Source organism: Dreissena polymorpha, chromosome 12 (genome assembly GCF_020536995.1).
Source record: "Dreissena polymorpha isolate Duluth1 chromosome 12, UMN_Dpol_1.0, whole genome shotgun sequence".
NCBI classification, from domain to species: Eukaryota; Metazoa; Mollusca; class Bivalvia; order Myida; family Dreissenidae; genus Dreissena; species Dreissena polymorpha.
The window spans coordinates 29,242,498-29,265,027 of NC_068366.1; the positions used below are offsets into that span (position 1 = coordinate 29,242,498).

General features: G+C 34.5%; 1 protein-coding gene across 2 annotated transcripts in view; it reads left to right on the forward strand.

Moving 5' to 3' along the window:
* The first annotated feature begins 19,489 nt into the window (after positions 1–19,489).
* LOC127853497 (T-cell-specific guanine nucleotide triphosphate-binding protein 2-like) overlaps positions 19,490–22,530 on the forward strand; it is a 62,201-nt gene continuing 59,160 nt past the window's right edge. Inside the window, exon 1 of one of the 2 annotated variants that reach the window (XM_052388053.1) lies at positions 19,490–19,931. The gene's annotated coding sequence lies outside the window, so the exon portion shown is untranslated. The remainder of the gene's footprint in view (positions 19,932–22,530) is intronic. The other variant, XM_052388055.1, reaches the window with a different exon arrangement.

The following is a 22,530-nucleotide window of genomic DNA, read 5'->3' on the forward strand; positions in this document are numbered from 1 at the left end:
ATAACAAAACGCATTGTCGTCGATTTAATTAATTAAGCAAATATTCGTGTAAAAAAAATAGAGAATCAATATGACGCAAATACAATCGATACGACAGTGAAATACAGCTAAAAATAACGTTTACGTTTTGTGTTAATTCAATTATTAATTGTATCATAAAATATGTTTTTGTGTCATTACTGTGCACACGACCGGTAAATGTTTACATATTTTGTTAAAGCGCGTAAAGTCGTGAATTTTACTACAAAAGTTTTTTTTTTAATGTTTCAGAACTTTCTTTACGTCCACAATTATTGCCGAATAATACACACATCATTTCCTAATTTGTCTATATAAAACAAACTGCTTGTTAGAACCCTATTGAGTTAACGCAAAAGGTTCGATATCGATAGAAACTAGAACCTTTATGCTTCCATTTTTGATAAAATGAAACCTTTTATAAAAGTATAATAATAAATAAATGCAAAACCTCGTTATTAGGTGTGAGAATATTGTAACCATTGGTCGCTTTTTGACGATGCTGGAACAGCATCGTCCAAGGTATGATAACCATAAAAAAAATTTCACAATGGCGACCTATGTAAAAGACCGAGCCAGTCCGATTGAGATAACTCGATTTTTCAGTTACTTCCCTTTTGCATTTGCCACTGCGTATGAGATTGCTCGTCATTGATAACATTCTCCTAGCAGAGTTGTCGTTCGTGTTTCAACATTCAACAATGGCCGCCCCCATGAGAGTCTCGATTCAAAACTTTCTTACTGCATAAATTTGCTTGTCTCGCTATTTAGAAGCTGTCATTTAGGATATATGAATTATTTATTCACTAAATCTCCGCTTATGACAACAATAGTTGGAATTCGAAGGATATATACTCGATGTGAATGAAGGACTTTCTGGATCGTAACAGCTTGACACGGCAAAACTGGCATACTGATATTTTTAGTTATCAATATAAGTCACATTGTGCTTTATAAATTGTATCTGAGCATTTTGCGACTTATTGAATGACTATGATACCCGATATCAACATTTCATCGGGGATTTGAAGATCACCAAGCTGTCCTGAAATTCAACATTGATTTCAAACTCTTTACTGGTTTGTACTCTTTCTTAGTGTTAGTACTTTTTATCATTTTAAAGTTAAATGAACTTTGTCACAGTAAAAGAGACATTAAAACGATTGTGGCCAGTTTGGATCTAGATCAGCCTGCAGTCGCTTGAAAGCTGTTTGCTTAAAAGCGTTTTTCTGACAATAACAAATAATTTAATTGGATACTGATTTGACTGCGCTTTTCCTGTGACCAGGCTCAAATAATAGAATTGTCATTAATCAAATTATTTATTTCGAACATTAATCAATTGTTTTTCTTGTCCCTCGGGATTAATGACTCCAGCACTTTCCTGTTGAGAATTGAATACTGCTAAAGGCGATGCTAGGGGGCGTGAGAGATGTTGCACCTTCCAGTATCGCTCGATTGTTCATTGTCGGCTCGGGTACTACGTACATGTACCCCGGGTACTCTTAAGAATACTTACATGTATCCCGGGTACGGTAAATATACTAAAATGTACCCGGGAAATTTAACCCTAAATCAGTCGTTGTCGACTATTTTTTTGTAATAATTATATATACACATTTATGTCAATTTTCTGTAGAATGGCCTCTATTTTATCGGAACACATACTCAAAAAGCATGTTGATGCAGTGTTTTTTGAAGAGAAGTGTGTTTAAGATAAAGGTTTTTTCGTTTTATGACATCGGATTTTGGGCGCGAATACAACTCGGGTACAGTCTAATATGAACCGAGTACAATAACGTTTATTTACCGTACCTGGGGTACATGTAAGTATACTTAGAGTACCCAGGGTACATGTAAGTATACTTAAGAGTACTCGGGGTACATGTAAGTAGTACCAGAGCCGACAATGACCAATCAAGCTCCATTATCCCTCATGAACCGACTCAAAAAATCGAGTCGGCAATATTTGACTTAATTTTTGGTTTGGTTGCTCTCGAGGGATCGAAAATTTCAGAATCTTCCTAAAAGCCCTACGGGTTTGATCCCCAGAAGCGACATTGAAAACTAGCATACTTTGTTATCTAAAAGGCTGCTAAACCTGATATACAATGATAATGTGAATTTTCTCTCACATGATGTTTATCAGTCATATTATATAAAAACTTACAGCAGTAGTAAACAACTGGACAATAATTAATGAACGCATCTTTCATTTGTCTTTGACACTTTGATTTTGACATGACCTAGATTTAAGTATGTGACTGGACTTTACCAGCACTCTTGTAACAGAGCTAAAATTTAAATGTACCATTGAAGATCACCTAAATCAAGATTTGCTATTATAGACGTGTGGAAAGTTTTAAGGGTGTGACAAGTAAGCAAAAATTGGTCATTACACAGAGGCCACAACTGATCTATGACTGTATTAAAACAAGAAAAATCAGTGCCTGATTTAGGTTTCCTAAGATAGTTCAATAAAAACTATTTTCATAAGCCTGGTAACAGTTTAACGGTAATGCTACCAATGTATCACACCAGGGCCTTGAATTTGAAATCTAGGTCATGCATGGTCATTTCTTCATGAAATCAGGACACAAAATTGTATTTTAAGTCCTTAATTGACCTGGCTATAGTTCAGATTATTATAAGCTCAATCAGTATATTTATATCATTATTTATGCTTTGTGTATTGTAAACATATACACAATCATGCAGTTACATGATAGCAATAAATAATATCAAAGATGCCCATACTACAAAGGTCATTGACAAAGCCTATGGTCAAAATGTGAACACATTGAGTGTCATCGCCCTCTCGTGCCAGCAAAAACAACACGTTGACAGGTTGTCATTTTTGACAGTTCTACTTTCACTTTCATTTTGTGATATCAAACTATTAACAAGTATGTGGCTAAGAAAAATATCGCCATTGCTTTTTATGCCCACGATAGGGTGGCCTATATCAGTTGAACTGACAGTCAGTCAGTCAGTCAGTCAGTGTGTCAGTCTGTCCGTCCGTCCGAAATCTTTAATGGCCATAACTTTTTTAATATTGAACATAGCAACTTGATTTTTGGAATCTCATGGAGCTGCACATTTTCAGTTGTAAAAGGTGAAGGTGAAGGTCATCCTTGAAGGTCAAATGTCAAATATAAAGCGTCTGTCTGTCTGTCCGAAAACTTTAACATTGGCCATAACGTTTTCAATATTGGCGTGCATGCGTATCTCATAGAGCTGCACATATTGATTGGTGAAAGGTAAAGGTCATCCTTCAAGGTCAAGGTCAAACGTCAAATTTCGCAATATTGAAGATAGCAACTCCATATTCGGCATGCATGTGTATGTCATGGAGCTGCACATTTTGAGTGGTGAAAGGTCAAGGTCATCCTTCAAGGTCAAAGGTAAAATATATGCCTTCAAAGCTGCGCAGCAGGGGGCATTGTGTTTCACAAACACAGATCTTGTTTAATATATTTTCTGCACATTTAAAAAAAAAACTTACATCAATACACGATTTTCTTCGTTAATTCAATCATTCCTGACAGACTTGTATACATATTTCGCTTACATTTTGACGCGCGTAGGTAGGACCGCATTACCGCTACCGAAATGTTTATTGATACCATTGCCTTCGAGGAACTTATCTGATGTTTGACGGAAAGGGCCGAAAATGTGCGAGTGTGGGTCAAGTTTCCCACAGGTACTACTTTCCCGTTCCCCCAATTTTTCGTACCCATTTTTTTTTCGTACCCAATTTTTTTTTCGTACCCAATTTTTTTTTCATCCCCAATTTTTTGTTTGTACCCAATTTTTTTTCGGTCCCAATTTTTTTGTTCCTAAATATTTTTTCGTACCCAAATTTGTTTTCATACCCAATTTTTTTCGCAAAATTTTTGTACCAAATTTTTTTTCGTACCAACATACACAATTGTGGTAATTGTGGTGATGTAGATAAACTTAACTTGATGCTTTTATATCCATCCTCTCAAAAGCATCGTCACACCAGTACTGTCAGTACTTTGATTCGATAATAAATCGGTGTTATCTTGCTGGTTAAAGATTACAATTTTAATAGCTGTCGATAGTAATTAGGCCTATAGATAGTAAGCATTTCACGATATTAGATATCGACAGAGCGCACGGTCAACAAATACCGGATTGGAGGACAGCATTGAACAGCTGGTGTAAATTCATAAGATTGGTAAAATATGTTTGTATTAAGGTTAACATGTTTATCAAATCAATATCAAGGGTTCATGCGTATATTGTTTAAATGTGTTTGAGACAGTATTCAAATAGCATTCATGCAAAGCATTGTTTTAGTTTTGACATTTAATGCGTTTGTTTTTAATAATTCGGCACTAATACACACTTTATGTGAAAGAAGCGCACGTCTTTAAGGATGTTTATAAATAATACTTGAAACAACAAATATCTCTACATATGGTTGATTCCACAACCGTTGCCATCTAATTTTGTCCAACAATACCGTACAAACTGTAATAGCATATTTTGAAATTCTGAATGAAATATTAACTGACACAATTATTAGAGAAAGATCACTTTCGATATAACTCTGCAATTCGGCATCATGCGTTTCATGTTATGAAACGACTATTGTCTTTGAAGGATTAATTATCCCCGAGCACTGTGTCAAATATTTCCTTTATAAGGAGCTGCTGAAACGCAGTGTGTGCATAAACCGACGAATACACGTGTATACTGATTGTTTAGCAGTTTTCACAACGATTATCTTGTTGTTGTTGTTATATTTATTTGTAATAATGTTTTAACAGCTCGTTCATCATTTTGTTGAATTTATGTTTAGAATCGACATGACTTTAACTGTATTATATATCTGAATAATTAATCCAAAGTATCGTCCATTCTTATAAAAATGCCTCCAATTATTAATTGCATGATGAAACTTGTACGTAACACGTTTCTTCGAAGTATAATCATAACAAGTAAAAAAAATAGCAAGTATAATAATAATAATAATAACATAAACTTTACAAAAATTAATTAATAACATTATTCAAAATATTTAGAACATTCTCAATACGTAATATAAATTAGAGTTTTTATTAATTGCATCTTGAGTCATTATTACAAACGATTTTTGAACATATTAAATTTTATTTCAAGACAAATCACTTTGCTATCACAACAGTATAGTGTATATTTACTTTCTTAACACATTCGTGAAGAATTTGTTTCAATAATTATTATATTATACAGTTGATTTTAACCATTTTTTCTGATCACATCAATTATCTTTAGTAAACTAAAACAGTTGTTCGCTTCCAGTCGGGCTGAATTGTATTGTGCTGTTTTTATAATATATGTATTGTATACATAATAGACAAACAATATAACAACGGTCGGTTATGATTGCCAATTGCATGTTGTTGTTGTTCTGCACTTTTTGGACTGTGACTGACCCAATCACGTAGTGTCAGGGGCTGATAATCCATTATATCATTAAATTTCGATAAACACGGGTGCACAGATCGCCATTGATTGTTCACCTGAGTAACATTAACAATGTGTATTGAACAAAAGGAGCCTTTTTCGTAAGTTTGCTTAAAAGTTTATATGATCGTATGTTTACCTGCTTACCTGCCTGCCTGTCTGTCTGTCTGTCTGTCTGTCTGTCTGTCCCGTCCGTCCCGTCCGTCCGTCTGTCCGCATGTCTGTCTGCCTGCCTGCCTGTCTGCCCGTATGTCTGTCTGTCTGTCTGCCTGCCTGCCTGACTGTCTGCCCGTATGTCTGTCTGTCTGTCTGCCTAACTGTCTGTCTGCCTGCCTGCCTGTCTGCCCGTATGTCTGTCTGTCTGTCTGCATAACTGTATGTCTGCCTGCATGCCTATTTACCTGCGTGCCCGCCCGCCCGTCCGCCCGCCCGACCGTACGCCCGTCCGTCCGTCAGTCCGTCCGTCCGTCCGTCCGTCTGTCTGTCTGTCTGTCTGTCTGTCTGTCTGTCTGTCTGTCTGTCTGTCTGTCTGTCTGTCTGTCTGTTTGTCTGTCTGTCTGTCTGTCATTGACTTAAATACATGCGCTGCACACTGTGGTACTTTAATTACATTACATCAGAATAGAAGACATCAATATAAATATGATAAAAACTGGGTTCAGCGCCTTGGAACGGTCCATGCAAGACAATTGGGATTCAAATCGGTGTCAAGTCTAGCCGAACCTTACACTAACGTAACAATTAAACAAAAACCAAAATGGCGTATAACAACGATTTTTGTCTTATGTTCCTATGCAACAAGCAATTAAAAATATGAATGTCAAAACGTGACCCGCGAATCGAATATTACACAATTGAGTATCATAGTGTCGTAAGAATCAGAATCCATTACGACGATATAGGAATAGTGTTAAAAGTATAAAAAGAAACATATTCGATTATAATTAACTTTTATGTAAAAGATGTATCTTCATTAAGTTGTCAAACGACCTAGGTGCAAGAACCATCGCAAATAGTGTTCATCCACATAAAAAATAATAATATAATGCTTATAGCCCCTGAAATCCGAAATAGGTATATGTTTCTTCCACTAATTACTTAGTTTTGCGCTAGCTGAGAATGTCAGGGAGACAAAGAGATACGCTTAAAGCAATAATTCCATAACAACTTTCCAAATTATATTATACTTTTTGAAATCTTGTATCGTTGTGTGCGTGGAAACGCACTTAAATAAAGAATATAATGACTTGTGGTTGTTCAATTGTGTTAAACATTATTCAAATTAACTTACAATGCGATCACATAGATTCAAAAATTGTCAAAATGTATCAATATAAAGTCATACATGTAGCATCTTGAGCACGTCTGAAATTTAACTGGTGACATAGATTTTTGGCGCATTCGACCCATATTTTAATTTGGCCTAGAAATTGTCATGTTAAACATTTTGAGAAAGTCCGTTATAATTAAATAACAAACACAAATTCGATGAAACAAATGGCCTCGAGAATGGTAAATATCTAATAATTGACGACACACGACAAACAACGCACGAAACGCGACACAAGCCGGACAAAAATGGACCATAATTGCTAAACAAAACAACATCATATTCGTTTAAAAATTGATTTTATTATGTAGCTTTTTTATTAAAAAAGATAAGGCATAAATTTATTATCAATAATGCAAATGAGCAAATAGAATCATACATTGTACATCAAAAGCACCATATATTTACATTGATTTCTACTTACATCTTTATAATAGTGCACAATGTTTGCTTTACATATTCTTTCCGTTTGAAGCGTTTCTTTAAAGGGAAAATGTCTTGATATACGTATGTTTTGCTCGAAATTAATTAAACGCAACGCTTACGCATTTTCCGCGTTAGAGAATCCGTTTTAACACATTACCTGTGGTTTATAACATGTTCACATTAAATATGTATCCTACAACTACAGTTATATCTGCATGGTATTGAGCGGCCTGATATATTTGTTTTATATCACGTCAAGAAGAAGTTATTATATAAGCCTATTGTTAAGGAAGGGTCATTTAACTAAGACTTAACAATAAAGTTAATAATTTCTATCAAAAGGAGGTGAAAGGTGTGATAACAATAATTATTATGTACTTATATTGACAAATATATGAAACTTATCAAAGAACTGGCGACGTTGATTTATCATGAGTTGTAATTATCAGACATTTATTGATGTAAAGTAAACTGATTATTAACGTCAGTTAGATGCAAGAGCAAATTCGTACATCTCGATTGAAAGACTAAACTTCCATACTCACGTATGATAATTTTTTGAACAAAGTGTCGTTATCAAGATTAAATTATATGACTAAGGTTACTTTCTAGATTATTCTGACATCCGGTGAGTGGTTTCTTTAACTTTTATTAGCGTTCGTGTTCATAACAATTCAACAATACATGGACATCGATATTACATATTCAAATTACTGAATGATTTAAGTGTTTTTTGTGTTTTATTTTTCACTTTGTATGTATCACATTGTATCTGACTCATTTTTATGCAAATAATATATGGATACAATTCGTCAAAATATTATATTTCGGAAACAGATGACATAACAAATGACAGTAGACAGTATAGAACTATATGTGCAGGTGTAATAGATCAAAAAAGAATATCGCCCTATCGTTCGAAATTGTACTGTTTGCATTCCAAAGCGGCTATTTGCTATGTTTATTGATCATGTAATATCCACACAAAAATGTATAATGCAATTTATGGATATTGTGAAGGTGGTTTTCTTTTGTTAGTCTTTCAGAAATATACATATACTTATTTTCAGAACCTATAAAAAGATCTCCACTAAACAGTAAATAGTCAAAAAAAAAAAAGTTTTACATAAGGCCATCCTTTAAAAATAGCTTGTCGGGATATCCTGATATCATCCAAATAGGGCAGAACGAAAACATTTTATAAACATTTGTTTAACCAACTTTCTTAGAAAGACAGTTTATTTAATAAATGTCTTCACTATTTCACACACAGCTCCTCCCTTTTCATACGTTAATTGTTTCTATATATATCGTTGGGCTAGTCAGATGTTACAGGAAACATTTCCCTCACACTATTTCTATTTTTAATTTCAATGCGCATGAAACTTGTGTACATGTACTGAAAGTTCAAGATTTGTAACGGTCACAACATGGAGTTGAAGGGCAAACTGATTACAAATTATTGTGCCTCCAAGCATCATATTGAGAGCCATGCTACGTAGCTAGTAAAATTATTTTTGTCTAATGAATTAACATTTCAATGAAAGGAAGTCAGTTTCTTTGTCAATTTACAGTTTTTATTTGCATTTGGCGTAGCTGTCTGACCTATGTTTTGACATGTCTTAATATCCAAATAAATGTTTGAGAAATGTTTGGTCTTTTGAATAAAATATAGTATTGCATTTCCTAATATTAGATAGCGCACACAATAGATACATATTTTTTCCGAGATGAATGTGAGACCAAGTGTAAATCAGGCCCTCCTCTTAACTTTATTTATGATTTTAACTTCAACATATTACTGATACATGCATGTGGTCCGAGCTCTACGTTTGGACATTGATTTTCATTATCTGAAAGGTACTTACATTTAACTGCTCACCACGTAACCACGTCGAGTCTAGCTTTTGAAGGTCATTTATATGGTATGTATTACATTGATATCATGTATCTGGCAGATATATGTAATGAAGTGAACAATGTTCTTAAAATAGTATAAGAGCAGAATTATCGAGGCAGATTCTTGGTGAATACTTTTTTGCATTAGCAATTGTGATGCTATGTTCTTAACTTCAACGCTACAATTGCAAATAACTGAACACATGTTATGCATTCGACGTGTTTTTTTATAATCGAGATTTCCGTTATAAATTATGTTTAATACAATTTTCACATAAGAATAGTGTGGAATTTAAAGTGAATGATAATATGCTGGCTCTCAGCAGGTCAATGTTTTTCAAATAGACGATATATTAATCAATTAAAGAGGTAACATGCGAAACTATCATATATATGCATCGGTTACATATAAACACCAGTTATATGTCCATAACAATTTCAATTATTTCTGTATGAGCGTTATACTATTTATGTTATTCAATTAAGTTGTTTACGTAGCTTTTTATTCTTTATATCTTGCTTACCGCCGTGAATAATTGCGATCATGCTAAACACATCATTTTTGAGTTTATTGTACTATTTGTTTTTAAACAATAATCTAATGAGAAGTATGGTTAAAAAATAAATATATATGTCAGGAGTTTTTACTTTTATTTAACAAAGTGAGTATTTTGTATGTTCAAATCGAGTCTTTTTTAATCTATTGTTTTAAACATGCATCTTTGAAATCAGTCTACCGGCTTGTGTGCATTAAATGTCCTAATATATGTGGCATTTCTTTTGTAAAGGTCTTCTTTACTGGCGTTTTCATATACAGCTCTTGCCTCGCCATAACAAAACCGCTGCATGTATTTTATGCCGAAGCTTTCGACCTCACGGTCTTCATATATTTATTTATTTATGTATTTATGTATTTGCCACTTTGGCTTATTTATTCAAGACTATCATCCGGAGAAAGGCGATGTCAACTTCACATCGTTTATTAACATTCTGGTACCCAACGCTTGTAGCGACGGAATGCTAACGCATGGCGGAAAAAACACTTAAAATAATTACTCTTGTTACCAGGGGGGAAATAAACATGTCAATCCATCTAGCTACTGAACTACAAAGCGGCGCAAAATGAAAAAATAGATTATTTGCAACAAGATCTCTCTCGTATCATGTGTTCCAATAATACAATTTCTTGCAAAAAAGTGTTCATCAAAGTGCTTGATTATGGATCGCACGCTCAACTACGGTGGGGGAATACACGGTGAGTTAATCCACTTTAAACGATTTTACAATCAGTATATGAAATGTAGTTTTTTTAATCAAACAATTGAAACAAAACGGTCACATCATTTGTTGGACCTACGTACTAGTGTATTTTCCAGCTATTGGAATGAACACACACTGGAGGTAAAATTGGCATCCGACGGTCTTGTATCATATTACATTTGCCTACGGTTTCATAAACAAAGCTGTATTAAATACACATAACAGGAGTCGTATCATCATAGATTGATTTACAAGAAACACAAATCAGGGAAGTTGCGGGCTGTGACGGGGTTAAAACATACTATTTTAATGCATTTCATTTACTTTTACTTTATTTTGGAATTTATTGGTTCAATATGCATGCTATCACACAAATCGTTACGCTGAAATGCGTTTTTAAAATACGATGTACAGAAAATGCATTTAATTAAAGTTTTGAATGTAATAGTATACATTATTAGTACAGTTTCACAAAATATAATTTATACGTTTAGAAATTATGTTCAGTAAATTATTGGTTAAGTTTCAGAAATGAGTCAACGTTCAACAAACAAGTGTAGCTTTTCATCGACCGTTCCAAGGCCCCAGCTTTAATCGTTTTTGTGTTGAATGGTGTGTTGTATGCATTGCCTTGTATTGTACAGGCCACTGGTAACTGGAAAAAGAGAAAGACTTTTGGATGGTTACTAGAATTTTCTTCCTTAAAACATTCTCACTAAGTATACATACATACAATTCTGTACAAGTATACATTATAAAAAATTCAGTTTACTTACACCAGGTTCAGAATGATTTGTAAATGTGGACAGAGACTGATGCGTCACGAGCCAACTTGTCTCAATTGTGGTGAACACAATCGCTGGTTCGAAACAGAAGGTAATAATACTTTATATATGTTTGTTGATACAAAGTTGGTATTATATGTTTTACATAGATAAAAGAAAAAAAACGCCGAAGCTGAATATACAAAAGGTTCGCCTTCATAAAACAATACCAGGCAGTAAGTATTTGTTCAAACTGCGAATATATCTAACGACTTGCTTTAAAGTTTTTAGCAATCTTGTGAACTGAACATTTATTTTAGTCTGATATTCATTTATCTTGAAAATAAAAGTAAAATATTTATTTGTACAATTTGTATGTTCATGTAGATCAAGGAGAAACAGGCGAAGCGGAAGAACACCTACCGACATTCAGAATAAACGATCGTGCTGCCGAGTTCCGTGATTCGTATTGTACGTGCTGTTAAGTTGTCCACTCTTTAAGAATGTATGATTTCTTAGGGTAGCATTTTTACCTATTAAGACTATTGTTTAGAGTTTGTTAAATATATCTTTCTTATTAAAAAAAAGTTTAAGAAAATTATATTTCAACATTTCGCATACTCAATAACATCTAATTATTCAGTAAACACGCATGATTACATTTATATGTGTTTATAAAAACGGGTTGTCGATTGGAAATTTAAAAACAAACAGAAAATTGGTTTTCACAATAATTGTATGTGTTATTTCTTTTTTTTTGAATGTGAGTGTATAAAATAATGTTTTGAATCGACCCGGCTGTAAAGACTATTATCCTAGACTGTCATCTACTATTATCCTTTTTTTGGATAGAGTGTTATCTATTATTTAGAAAAAAACATTACACTGATGTTATACGTAAAATGTTTTATCACACACGTTTGCAAATCCTGAGATTAACAACATATATTTAATACATAAAACAGTTTTTGTGTGGTTGATATTGTAGTGAGATTTCAAAACAAGTTACGATATGCATGTCAAAAATTATTTGCTTAATACACTCGAAATATATACTTGAGCGAATGCTATATTATTTTCTTCTAACAGGAGCTACCTATTTAGTATTTTATTTAAACTCAATACTGATTTATCATTTATATTTAGAACACCTTATACACATAATCATTAAGGTAATCGAAGTGTTAAATGGTATTTTTTCCTTTAGCTGGTATGCCAAATTTTGGAATGTACCATTTATCGTAAGAAATTGAACACTTATATAATACGTTTGATATCAACTTTAAATGTTTCTTTTGAGGAATTTAAATGGTTAAATGTTGACGTATATCGTCAAAATGTCATTCATTTATGTTGATCATTCCATATAGCTGAAAACGCATCTATTTAGTAGCATGTTAAGTTGAGAAGTATTCTCTTGGTTTATAGTTTGCAAATTAAAATTTAACTACATGGTCATTCTGGTTTATGCCTTCAATATGGAAAATTAATAAGACGAAAGCAATACACACAAAGCATGTTGCAAGGAACGTAGCAACATTAAGTTACTCAAATTCAGGTTGACAATTGAAAATGAACAGTTTAACTGTTCGGATCAAAGATTAATATTGATAAAAATTAACAAATCTGTCAAAACCGTGAAATGTACTAAAATAAACAGATGTATTGTGTTTTCACAAACATCGAATCAATTAGACCCACAGCTTAAGTGTTGGCGTTTTTACCATTTTGGAGATTATGTATTAGTATTATATGTTTAAAGCTGGGGTTGTTGTGCTTCATGTGATCTTAACTTGGAAGCGGAAAGCAAATTAAAAAACACTGATGATTTTGGATAGGTTTTGATTTTAAAGTCGGTAATGTAATCATTGAATCAAGAAGTTAAATGTATCTAAAATTCATTATTTAGCATTATTTTGCCAAGTAATTGTAAAGGGTAATATAAAACACTAGTAGTCTCATAGAAGGTATCACGTGACGATCAAGATGGCGACGTTCGTGCCGAAACAGGTATTTTTCGCCGTTGTATACTGTTTGTTACTTTTTTAAACTTGTAAATGCTGCTCTATATCGAGCTTTATCAGTAAGAAAGTGATAAGCGTTTATTTCGTATTAAGATTCGCTTAAAATCTTGACTTTACTTGCTACGAATTTTCTCAGCGGAAGCTGTTATTTTAAGAATCGCGCTTCGAGTTTGTTACGTCACCAGCCTTTCAACTGGTTGGTAAAATCAGTTTTATTTTAAAATTAAGAATATATCTAAGTAAATTAAATATTAGCGAGTCCGTATTAGTTTTTTCAAATATTCCTTTGTTTCGTGTTCATTTTTACCAAAGTTGTTTTTGTCAGTTTCGAGAATTCCGACGTTTTTCGCATGGTTTGATTTACACTTATACAGGTATGTGGTCCGAGCTTTAGATTCATTCTCACTCAGCGAATGTTACTCACCTTGTAGTGCTCATACCATAACCAAGTAAGGCTAACGTTTGATCACCATGTATATGGTATTTACTTTATTAGCGTAATGCCTCTTGTTGATATACGTAGGGAAGTAAAACAGGCAGGATAATAATTTTTTATTCAAAGTTATTTACTTCTATGTTATGTGATTGCGATTTCCTTAATATATTGTGACTCTCGTGATTTTCATATAGTGTTTATTTAAAGTAAATGGTCATATGAACGCTCTCAGCAAAATTATCATACGTGAGTATGGAAGTTTAGTCTTTCAATCGAGATGTACAGGCAATTAACATGAATTTGCTCTTGCATCTAACTGACGTAAATAATCAGTTTACTTTACATCAATAAATGTCTGATAATTACAACTCATGATAAATCAACGTCGCCAGTTCTTTGATAAGTTTCATTTATATGTCAATATAAGTACATAATAATTATTGTTATCACACCTCTCACCTCCTTTTGATAGAAATTATTAACTTTATTGTTAAGTCTTAGTTAAATGACCCTTCCTTAACAATAGGCTAATGTAATAACTTCTTCTTGACGTGATATAAAACAAATATATCAGGCCGCTCAATACCATGCAGATATAACTGTAGTTGTATGATAAATATTTAATGTGAACATGTTATAAACCACAGGTAATGTGTTAAAACGGATTCTCTAACGCGGAAAATGCGTAAGCGTTGCGTTTAATTAATTTCGAGCAAAACATACGTATATCAAGACATTTTCCCTTTAAAGAAACGCTTTAAAAGGAAAAAATATGTAAAGCAAACATTGTGCACTATTATAAAGATGTAAATAGAAACCAATGTAAATATATGGTGCTTTTGATGTACAATGTATGATTCTATTTGCTCATTTGCATTATTGATAATAAATTTATGCCTTATCTTTTTTAATAAAAAATCTACATAATAAAATCAATTTTTAAACGAATATGATGTTGTTTTCTTTGGCAATTATGGGCCATTTTTGTCCGGCTTGTGTCGCGTTTCGTGCGTTGTTTGTCGTGTGTCGTCAATTGTTAGATATTTACCATTCTTGAGGCCCTTTGTTTCATTGAATTTGTGTTTGTTATTTAATTATAACGGACTTTCTCAAAATGTTTAACATGACAATTTTTAGGCCAAATAAAAATATAGGTCGCATGCGCCAAAAATCTGTGTCACCAGTTAAATTTTAGACGTGCTCTATATGCTACATGTATGAATTTATATTGATACATTTTGACAATTTTTGAATCTATGTGATCGCATTGTAAGTTAATTTGAATAATGTTTAACACAATTGAACAACCACAAGTCATTATATTCTTTATTTAAGTGCGTATCCACGCACACAACGGTACAAGATTTCAAAAAGTATAATATAATTTGGAAAGTTGTTATGGAATTGTTGCTTTAAGCGTATCTCTTTGTCTCCCTGACATTCTCAGCTAGCGCAAAACTAAGTAATTAGTGGAAGAAACATATACCTATTTCGGATTTCAGGGGCTATAAGCATTATATTATTATTTTTTATGTGGATGAACACTATTTGCGATGGTTCTTGCACCTAGGTCGTTTGACAACTTAATGAAGATACATCTTTTACTTAAAAGTTAAATATAATCGAATATGTTTCTTTTTATACTTTTAAAACTATTTCTCTATCGTCGTATTGGATTCTGATGCTTACGACACTGTGATACTCAATTATGTAATATTCGATTCGCGGGTCACGTTTTGACATTCATATTTTTATTTGCTTGTTGCATAGGAACATAAGACAAAAATCGTTGTTAGACGCCATTTTGGTTTTTGTTTAATTGTTGCTTTAGTGTAAGGTTCGGCTAGACTTGACACCGATTTGAATCCCAAATGTCTTGCATGGACCGTTCCAAGGCGCTGAACCCAGTTTTTATCATATTTATATTGATCTCTTCTATTTTTAATGTAATGTAATTAAAGAAACACAGTGTGCAGCGCATGTATTTAAGTCAATTACAGACAGACAGACAGACAGACAGACAGACAGACAGACAGACAGACAGACAGACAGACAGACAGACAGACAGACAGACAGACAGACAGACAGACAGACAGACAGACAGACAGACAGACAGACAGACAGACAGACAGACAGACAGGACAGACAGACAGACAGACAGACAGACAGACAGACAGACAGACAGACAGACAGACAGACAGACAGACAGACAGACAGACAGACAGACAGACAGACAGACAGACAGACAGACAGACAGACAGACAGACAGACAGACAGACAGACAGACAGACAGACAGACAGACAGACAGACAGACAGACAGACAGACAGACAGACAGACAGACAGACAGACAGACAGACAGACAGACAGACAGACAGACAGACAGACAGACAGACAGACAGACAGACAGACAGACAGACAGACAGACAGACAGACAGACAGACAGACAGACAGACAGACAGACAGACAGACAGACAGACAGACAGACAGACAGACAGACAGACAGACAGACAGACAGACAGACAGACAGACAGACAGACAGACAGACAGACAGACAGACAGACAGACAGACAGACAGACAGACAGGCAGGCAGACAGACAGACAGACAGACAGACAGACAGACAGACAGACAGGCAGTCGGACGGACGGACGGACGGACCGACGGACGGACGGACGGACGGACGGACGGGTGGGCGGGCGGGAGGGCGGGCGGGCGGGCGGGCGGGAACGCACGCACGCCCGCACGCACGCTGGTAGGCAGATAGGCACGCAGGCAAGCAGGCAGACAAACAGTTAGGCAGGCAGACACACAGTTAGGCAGACAGACAGACAGAAATACGGGAAGACAGGCAGGCAGGCAGACAGTTAGACAGACAGACAGACAGACATACGGGCAGACAGGCAGGCAGGCAGGCAGGCAGACAGACATGCGGACAGACGGACGGACGGGACGGACGGGACAGACAGACAGACATGCAGACAGGCAAACAGGCAGGCAGGTTAGCAGGTAAACATACGATCATATAAGCTTTTAAGCAAACTTACGAAAAAGGCTCCTTTTGTTCAATACACATTGTTAATGTTACTCAGGTGAATAATCAATGGCGATCTTTGCACCCGTGTTTATCGAAATTTAATGTTATCATGGATTATCAGCCCCTGACACTACGTGATTGGGTCAGTCACAGACAAGTTGGAGAACAACAACAACATGCAATTGGCAATCATAACCGACAATACATATATTATAAAAACAGCACAATACAATTCAGCCCGACTGGAAGTGAACAACTGTTTTAGTTTACTAAAGATAATTGATGTGATCAGAAAAAATGGTTAAAATCAACTGTATAATATAATAATTATTGAAACAAATTCTTCACGAATGTGTTTAGGAAGTAAATATACACTATACTGTTGTGATAGCTAAGTGATTTGTCTTGAAATATAATTTAATATGTTCAAAAATCGTTTGTAATAATGACTCAAGATGCAATTAATAAAAACTCTAATGTATATTACGTATTGAGAATGTTCTAAATATTTTGAATAATGTTATTAATTAATTTTTGTAAAGTTTATGTTATTATTATTATTATTATACTTGCTATTTTTTTTACTTGTTATGATTATACTTCGAAGAAACGTGTTACGTACAAGTTTCATCATGCAATTAATAATTGGAGGCATTTTTATAAGAATGGACGATACTTTGGATTAATTATTCAGATATATAATACAGTTAAAGTCTTGTCGATTCTAAACATTAATACAACAAAATGATGAACGAGCTGTTAAAACATTATTACAAATAAATATAACAACAACAACAAGATAACCGTTGTGAAAACTGCTAAACAATCAGTATACACGTGTATTCGTCGGTTTATGCACAAACTGCGTTTCAGCAGCTCCTTATGAAGGAAATATTTGACACAGTGCTCGGGGATAATTAATCCTTCAAAGACAATAGTCGTTTCATAATATGAAACGCATGATGCCGAATTGAAGAGTTATATCGAATGTGATCTTTCTCTAATAATTGTATCAGTTTATATTTCATTCAGAATTTCAAAATATGCTATTACAGTTTGTACGGTATTGTTGGACAAAATTAGATGGCAGCGGTTGTGAAATCAACCATATGTAGAGATATTCGTTGTTTCAACTATAATTATTTATAAACATCCCCAAAGACGTGCGCTTCTTAAAATAAAGTGTTTATTAGTGCCGAATTATAAAATACAAACGCATTAAATGTCAAAACTAAAACAATGGTTTGCATGAATGCTATTTGAATACTGTCTAAAACACATTTAAACGATATACGCATGAACCCTTGATATTGATTTGATAAACATGTTAACCTTAATACAAACATATTTTACCAATCTTATGAATTTACACCAGCTGTTCAATGCTGTCCTCCAATCCGGTATTTGTTGACCGTGCGCTCTGTCGATATCTAATATCGTGAAATGCTTAATATCGCTAGGCCTAATTATTATCGACAGCTATTAAAATTGTAATCTTTAACCAGCAAGATAACACCGATTTATTATAGAAAAAGCGACCAATTGTTACAATATTCTCACACCAAATAACGAGGTTTTGCATTTATTTATTATTATACTTTTATAAAAGGTTTCATTTTATCAAAAATGGAAGCATAAAGGTTCTAGTTTCTATCGATATCGAACCTTTTGCGTTAACTCAATGGCTACAAAATAGGGTTCTAACAAGCAGTTTGTTTTCTATAGACACATTAGGAAATGATGTGTGTATTATTCGGCAACAATTGTGGACGTAAAGAAAGTTCTGAAACATTAAAAAAAAAACTTTTGTAGTAAAATTCACGACTTTACGCGCTTTAACAAAATATGTACACATTTACCGGTCGTGTACACAGTAATGACACAAAACCATATTTTATGATACAATTAATAATTGCATTAACACAAAACGTAAACGTTATTTTTAGCTGTATTTCACTGTCGGATCGATTGTATTTGCGTCATATTGATTCTCTATTTTTTCTACACGAATATTTGCTTAATTATTTAAATCGACGACAATGCGTTTTGTTATAAAAAATGCACGTCCACGCGGGTTACAGTACGTTGAACAACGATTGGTTAATATTAGAATCGCTTTTAACATACAAACCAAAACAAATAAGGTATCATGATATATTCGCCCCGTGAATTTATTCCGTACATCTATACGCCTGCTCGTCATTAATTCGACTACAAACTATAATATAGAAATATTTCTTAAATATGAACAGCGTCTAAAATCGTCAAGACGCTGTAAAATTAAAATTGTACATCAATTGTTTAAATGCAAACGCATCACTGAATTTCATATAGAGTTAAAAAGACATCGAATGAAGAAAAACAACAGATTTTTCCAATTTTGTTTTTAAAGAAAAACATCATAAAACGTCAAGATTGCAGCTTTAAGTAATTTATATTTAGTGTTGTAGTGTTACGGCAATTTGCCACTTTTCTCAAATAGAGAAGACTAGCGTTATGAAGCAAGAGTTTTCGAATGATTTCATTATCCTTTTATTAAACATTTTGTAACGTAATTTATCAAAATATTTTTTTGATCCCGTCATCATTGCAAATAATTAATTATTTGTGTTATTTGCAAACGCAATCATTACTCTCCTCTTTGATTTTACGAAGCAAGTATACATAACTAATGTACTTTGACAGCTGTCAAAATGTCACATCATAAGATAACACATCTAAAGTATCCAGCTCGAGCTGTTACCGGTTGATACACGACATTTTTGTTTTAAATAATTATTGTGTCATTTACGTATTTCAGTGCGGTTATAATATGGTAACTAAACATGTGAAGGTAACTCAGTAGTGGTTTTTAACTATATTAAGAACGTACGCGGCAGTTTAGTTTCACGCAAATATTTTTTTTACTGAAACACCGGTTGCGAAATAAGTGCAATATATTTCGGATATTCAGATAAAAAAGAATGTAAACAATGTTAGAACGAAAGAACAACAAAACATGCTTGAAATGAGCGCAAATTAAAAAAATGGACAGTTTTTGTCCATGAAAATTCAATACCTTTGATATACCCCTTTATAGGGGCCGTCCAACAGATAAAGCGTCGTATGGACGCGAAAAGATATTTTGGGAATCTACGAGGATTGCTTATTTAGCTTAAAAATACATCCCATCTATACATGAGCGTTGATTGTCGAGTGGTCTCGGCGGGAGGCTTTTTACTCCAGAAATCCAGGGGTCAGTGGTTCGAGCCCTGTTGAGAGGTACTTTTTTCCTTTTTTTAAATTGTATTCTTGTTTATTTACTGGATATTTTTAGTTCAAATGTTTAAATTTACCAATATAAAGCATTTTAAGTATTTAATGACAAGCATCAATACATGCCTAAATCTGTTGAACGGCCTCTTTAATATATTATATACATCTTGTTTTTAGTTATTAACTGTATTATCCTTCTTTTACTCATATTGCTACACACAATGTGTGTTTTCATTTACATTTAAATCTACTTTTTCATTGGCATACAGCAATACATGTACTAGTATGTGTTTTGACTTGCATCATGTACATGGTTTTCACTGTGTTTATAAATTGTTTTTTAATATATGCAGTTAATTTAAAACTGCATTTGTGAACAAACGACCCTGGTGACCTATTGTTTTCTTTTTATATTTGTATGAAGTCATAACTCATTAAACATTTAGGTAGATTTGGAAAATATCTAGGTGCAATATTAAAATAAAAATGACTTTGATGCATTTTATTTATTTTCAAATGTGAAATTTTGTTGTTTTTATTTATGTTTAAATATTGATAAAACAAAAAAATCAATGGATTCATGTTAACAAAATTGTAATTTGCAGTCAAATTAAATCAGTATTACATATTTGGTTAGAACTAGAGGTTGTTTTCAACACTTTTCTCATTAATTTACTCTAGTTTTTATGTTATTAACTACTGGTGAATTGTTATTATGCTGATATATGCTTGCTGTTCAAGTGCGAATAAAAAATGAACAACACTGGTGACCCATGATTTTTATTTTATTATTCTATCCACAACAGATGGTTCTACCTAAATACCAAAATTATCAAATTCTAAGTGGAGCAAAATTTGCATTAAAACTGCCGCGTACGTCCTTACTATATACTACTTTAAAGCGAAATTATTTTAACATGTTGTGTTTATTGCGTTTTGCGTACACACTCAGTATATTCATCGTGTGATTTTATTGGTCTGTCTCTCATGAATATTCCGCTTATTTCCGCAAATTAAGATAAAGCTAGGATAGTGAACATGGACACGTACGTGTTTCGAATTAATACTTTAACAGATAGTTGTCAAAATACCGTAATGCAGCGGTAAAAGTTCAAAGGGTATAAGTCTGATGATGCAGTTTTCTTATATGAGGCTTCGAATGTCAGAACAGGCATGTCATTTCGTTAGTTGAGTACAATCGCACACCCAACCTTGATTCTCCTGTTTACTCTAGTTCTATGGTGGTTGTGAATTGCGCACCGACATTAATCATAAGCATGGGGTCCCTCCGTCGTCAATGTTTCGCCCCCGATCCATGGACATCCAGGGATGGTGGAGCAACCGTAGCTACGGTGTGAATGTCGATAGCTGCCCTTTTACCAGCTTGTCTTTCTCGCCTCAGCCACAACCAGCTGGACCACTGGTCAGCTTGGCGAAGTTTCCGGACAGTCCGCTGTCTATCCCTGTCAGTAGACCCGACTGCTGACATCAGTCGGCACACAAATTGTGCACAAAATCTTCCAGCTCCTACTTCTATGGGGAACAACAAGGTACGCTTGCCTCGTTGGTTGCAAGCTTCTAGCAGCGCTGTGTACTTTGCCGTTTCATCGCGTAAGGCCCCTTGCATCTGGTTTCTGAATGTACGGTTACCTCGATCGATCAGGACGAGTCGTCTCCCCATCTCTGACCACAGCAAGATTTAGGACTTAAAGTTATCTGCACGATACTTGGGAAGACCAGCTTCTTGTCAAGGTCAACCTTCATGCTCCATTCGGTTGCGCCGTCGAGGATTGAGGATTTCTACCGCTCTAGCTTGTATCTTGTTTTCTTTTGCCCTCCTAACTTCTGCCTGATTCCGGCGCGCCTCTCTTTCTTGTCTGCTCGGCTCAACAGAAGTGTTTTGTCGCTCAAATCATCTGATGTCCGACAGCGGTCAATCCTACAATGTCTCTTTGCTTAAGCGAATTCTCAGCTTGTCTGACAGTCTCTGTAGCCGACCTATTTCCTGCTGGTGTGGGTAACACTGACTGCTTCTCGGATCTGCTCATCTGGGTAGTCTTTTAGGGCTGTTTAGAATGTCTCCGACAGTGAAGACAATGGGAGTTAAAGCTTGTTGCTCTTTCCGTAAAATCCAACACTGGAGAAACTGGGGAGTATTACTTGCCACTTTCTTAGGTGATCCGCTCTAAGGCTTCTATAACTGAGCTCGATACCCCATAAAGCATCATTTAGCAGATTAGTCTTGGTAGTAAGGCATGCTGTTATAGACAGGCTTTGAACTTTCCAGGGAGGATGCTGCGGTCTTCAGTCCCTCTTCTACCTTGGGTTCAAGATTTCTGACGTTGTTGCCGTCCTGTCGGCTAGCGTCAAACCATTTCCTAAGACATTTGATAGGACTCTTCATTATTGATGGTATCTCCTCGTTTTGTACTTGGAGGATGAATCTATCTGTCAGATTGCCCTTCTTTATGATCAGAGATCAGGAATTTTGTGCCTTGAATTTCATCCTGGCCCATGAAGCGACGAATGTTAGGGCAGTCAATATCCATCTCGCCTGTACGTGGGTAGTAGTGTTGAAGGTGAGGTCATCCATGAGGCTCGACTG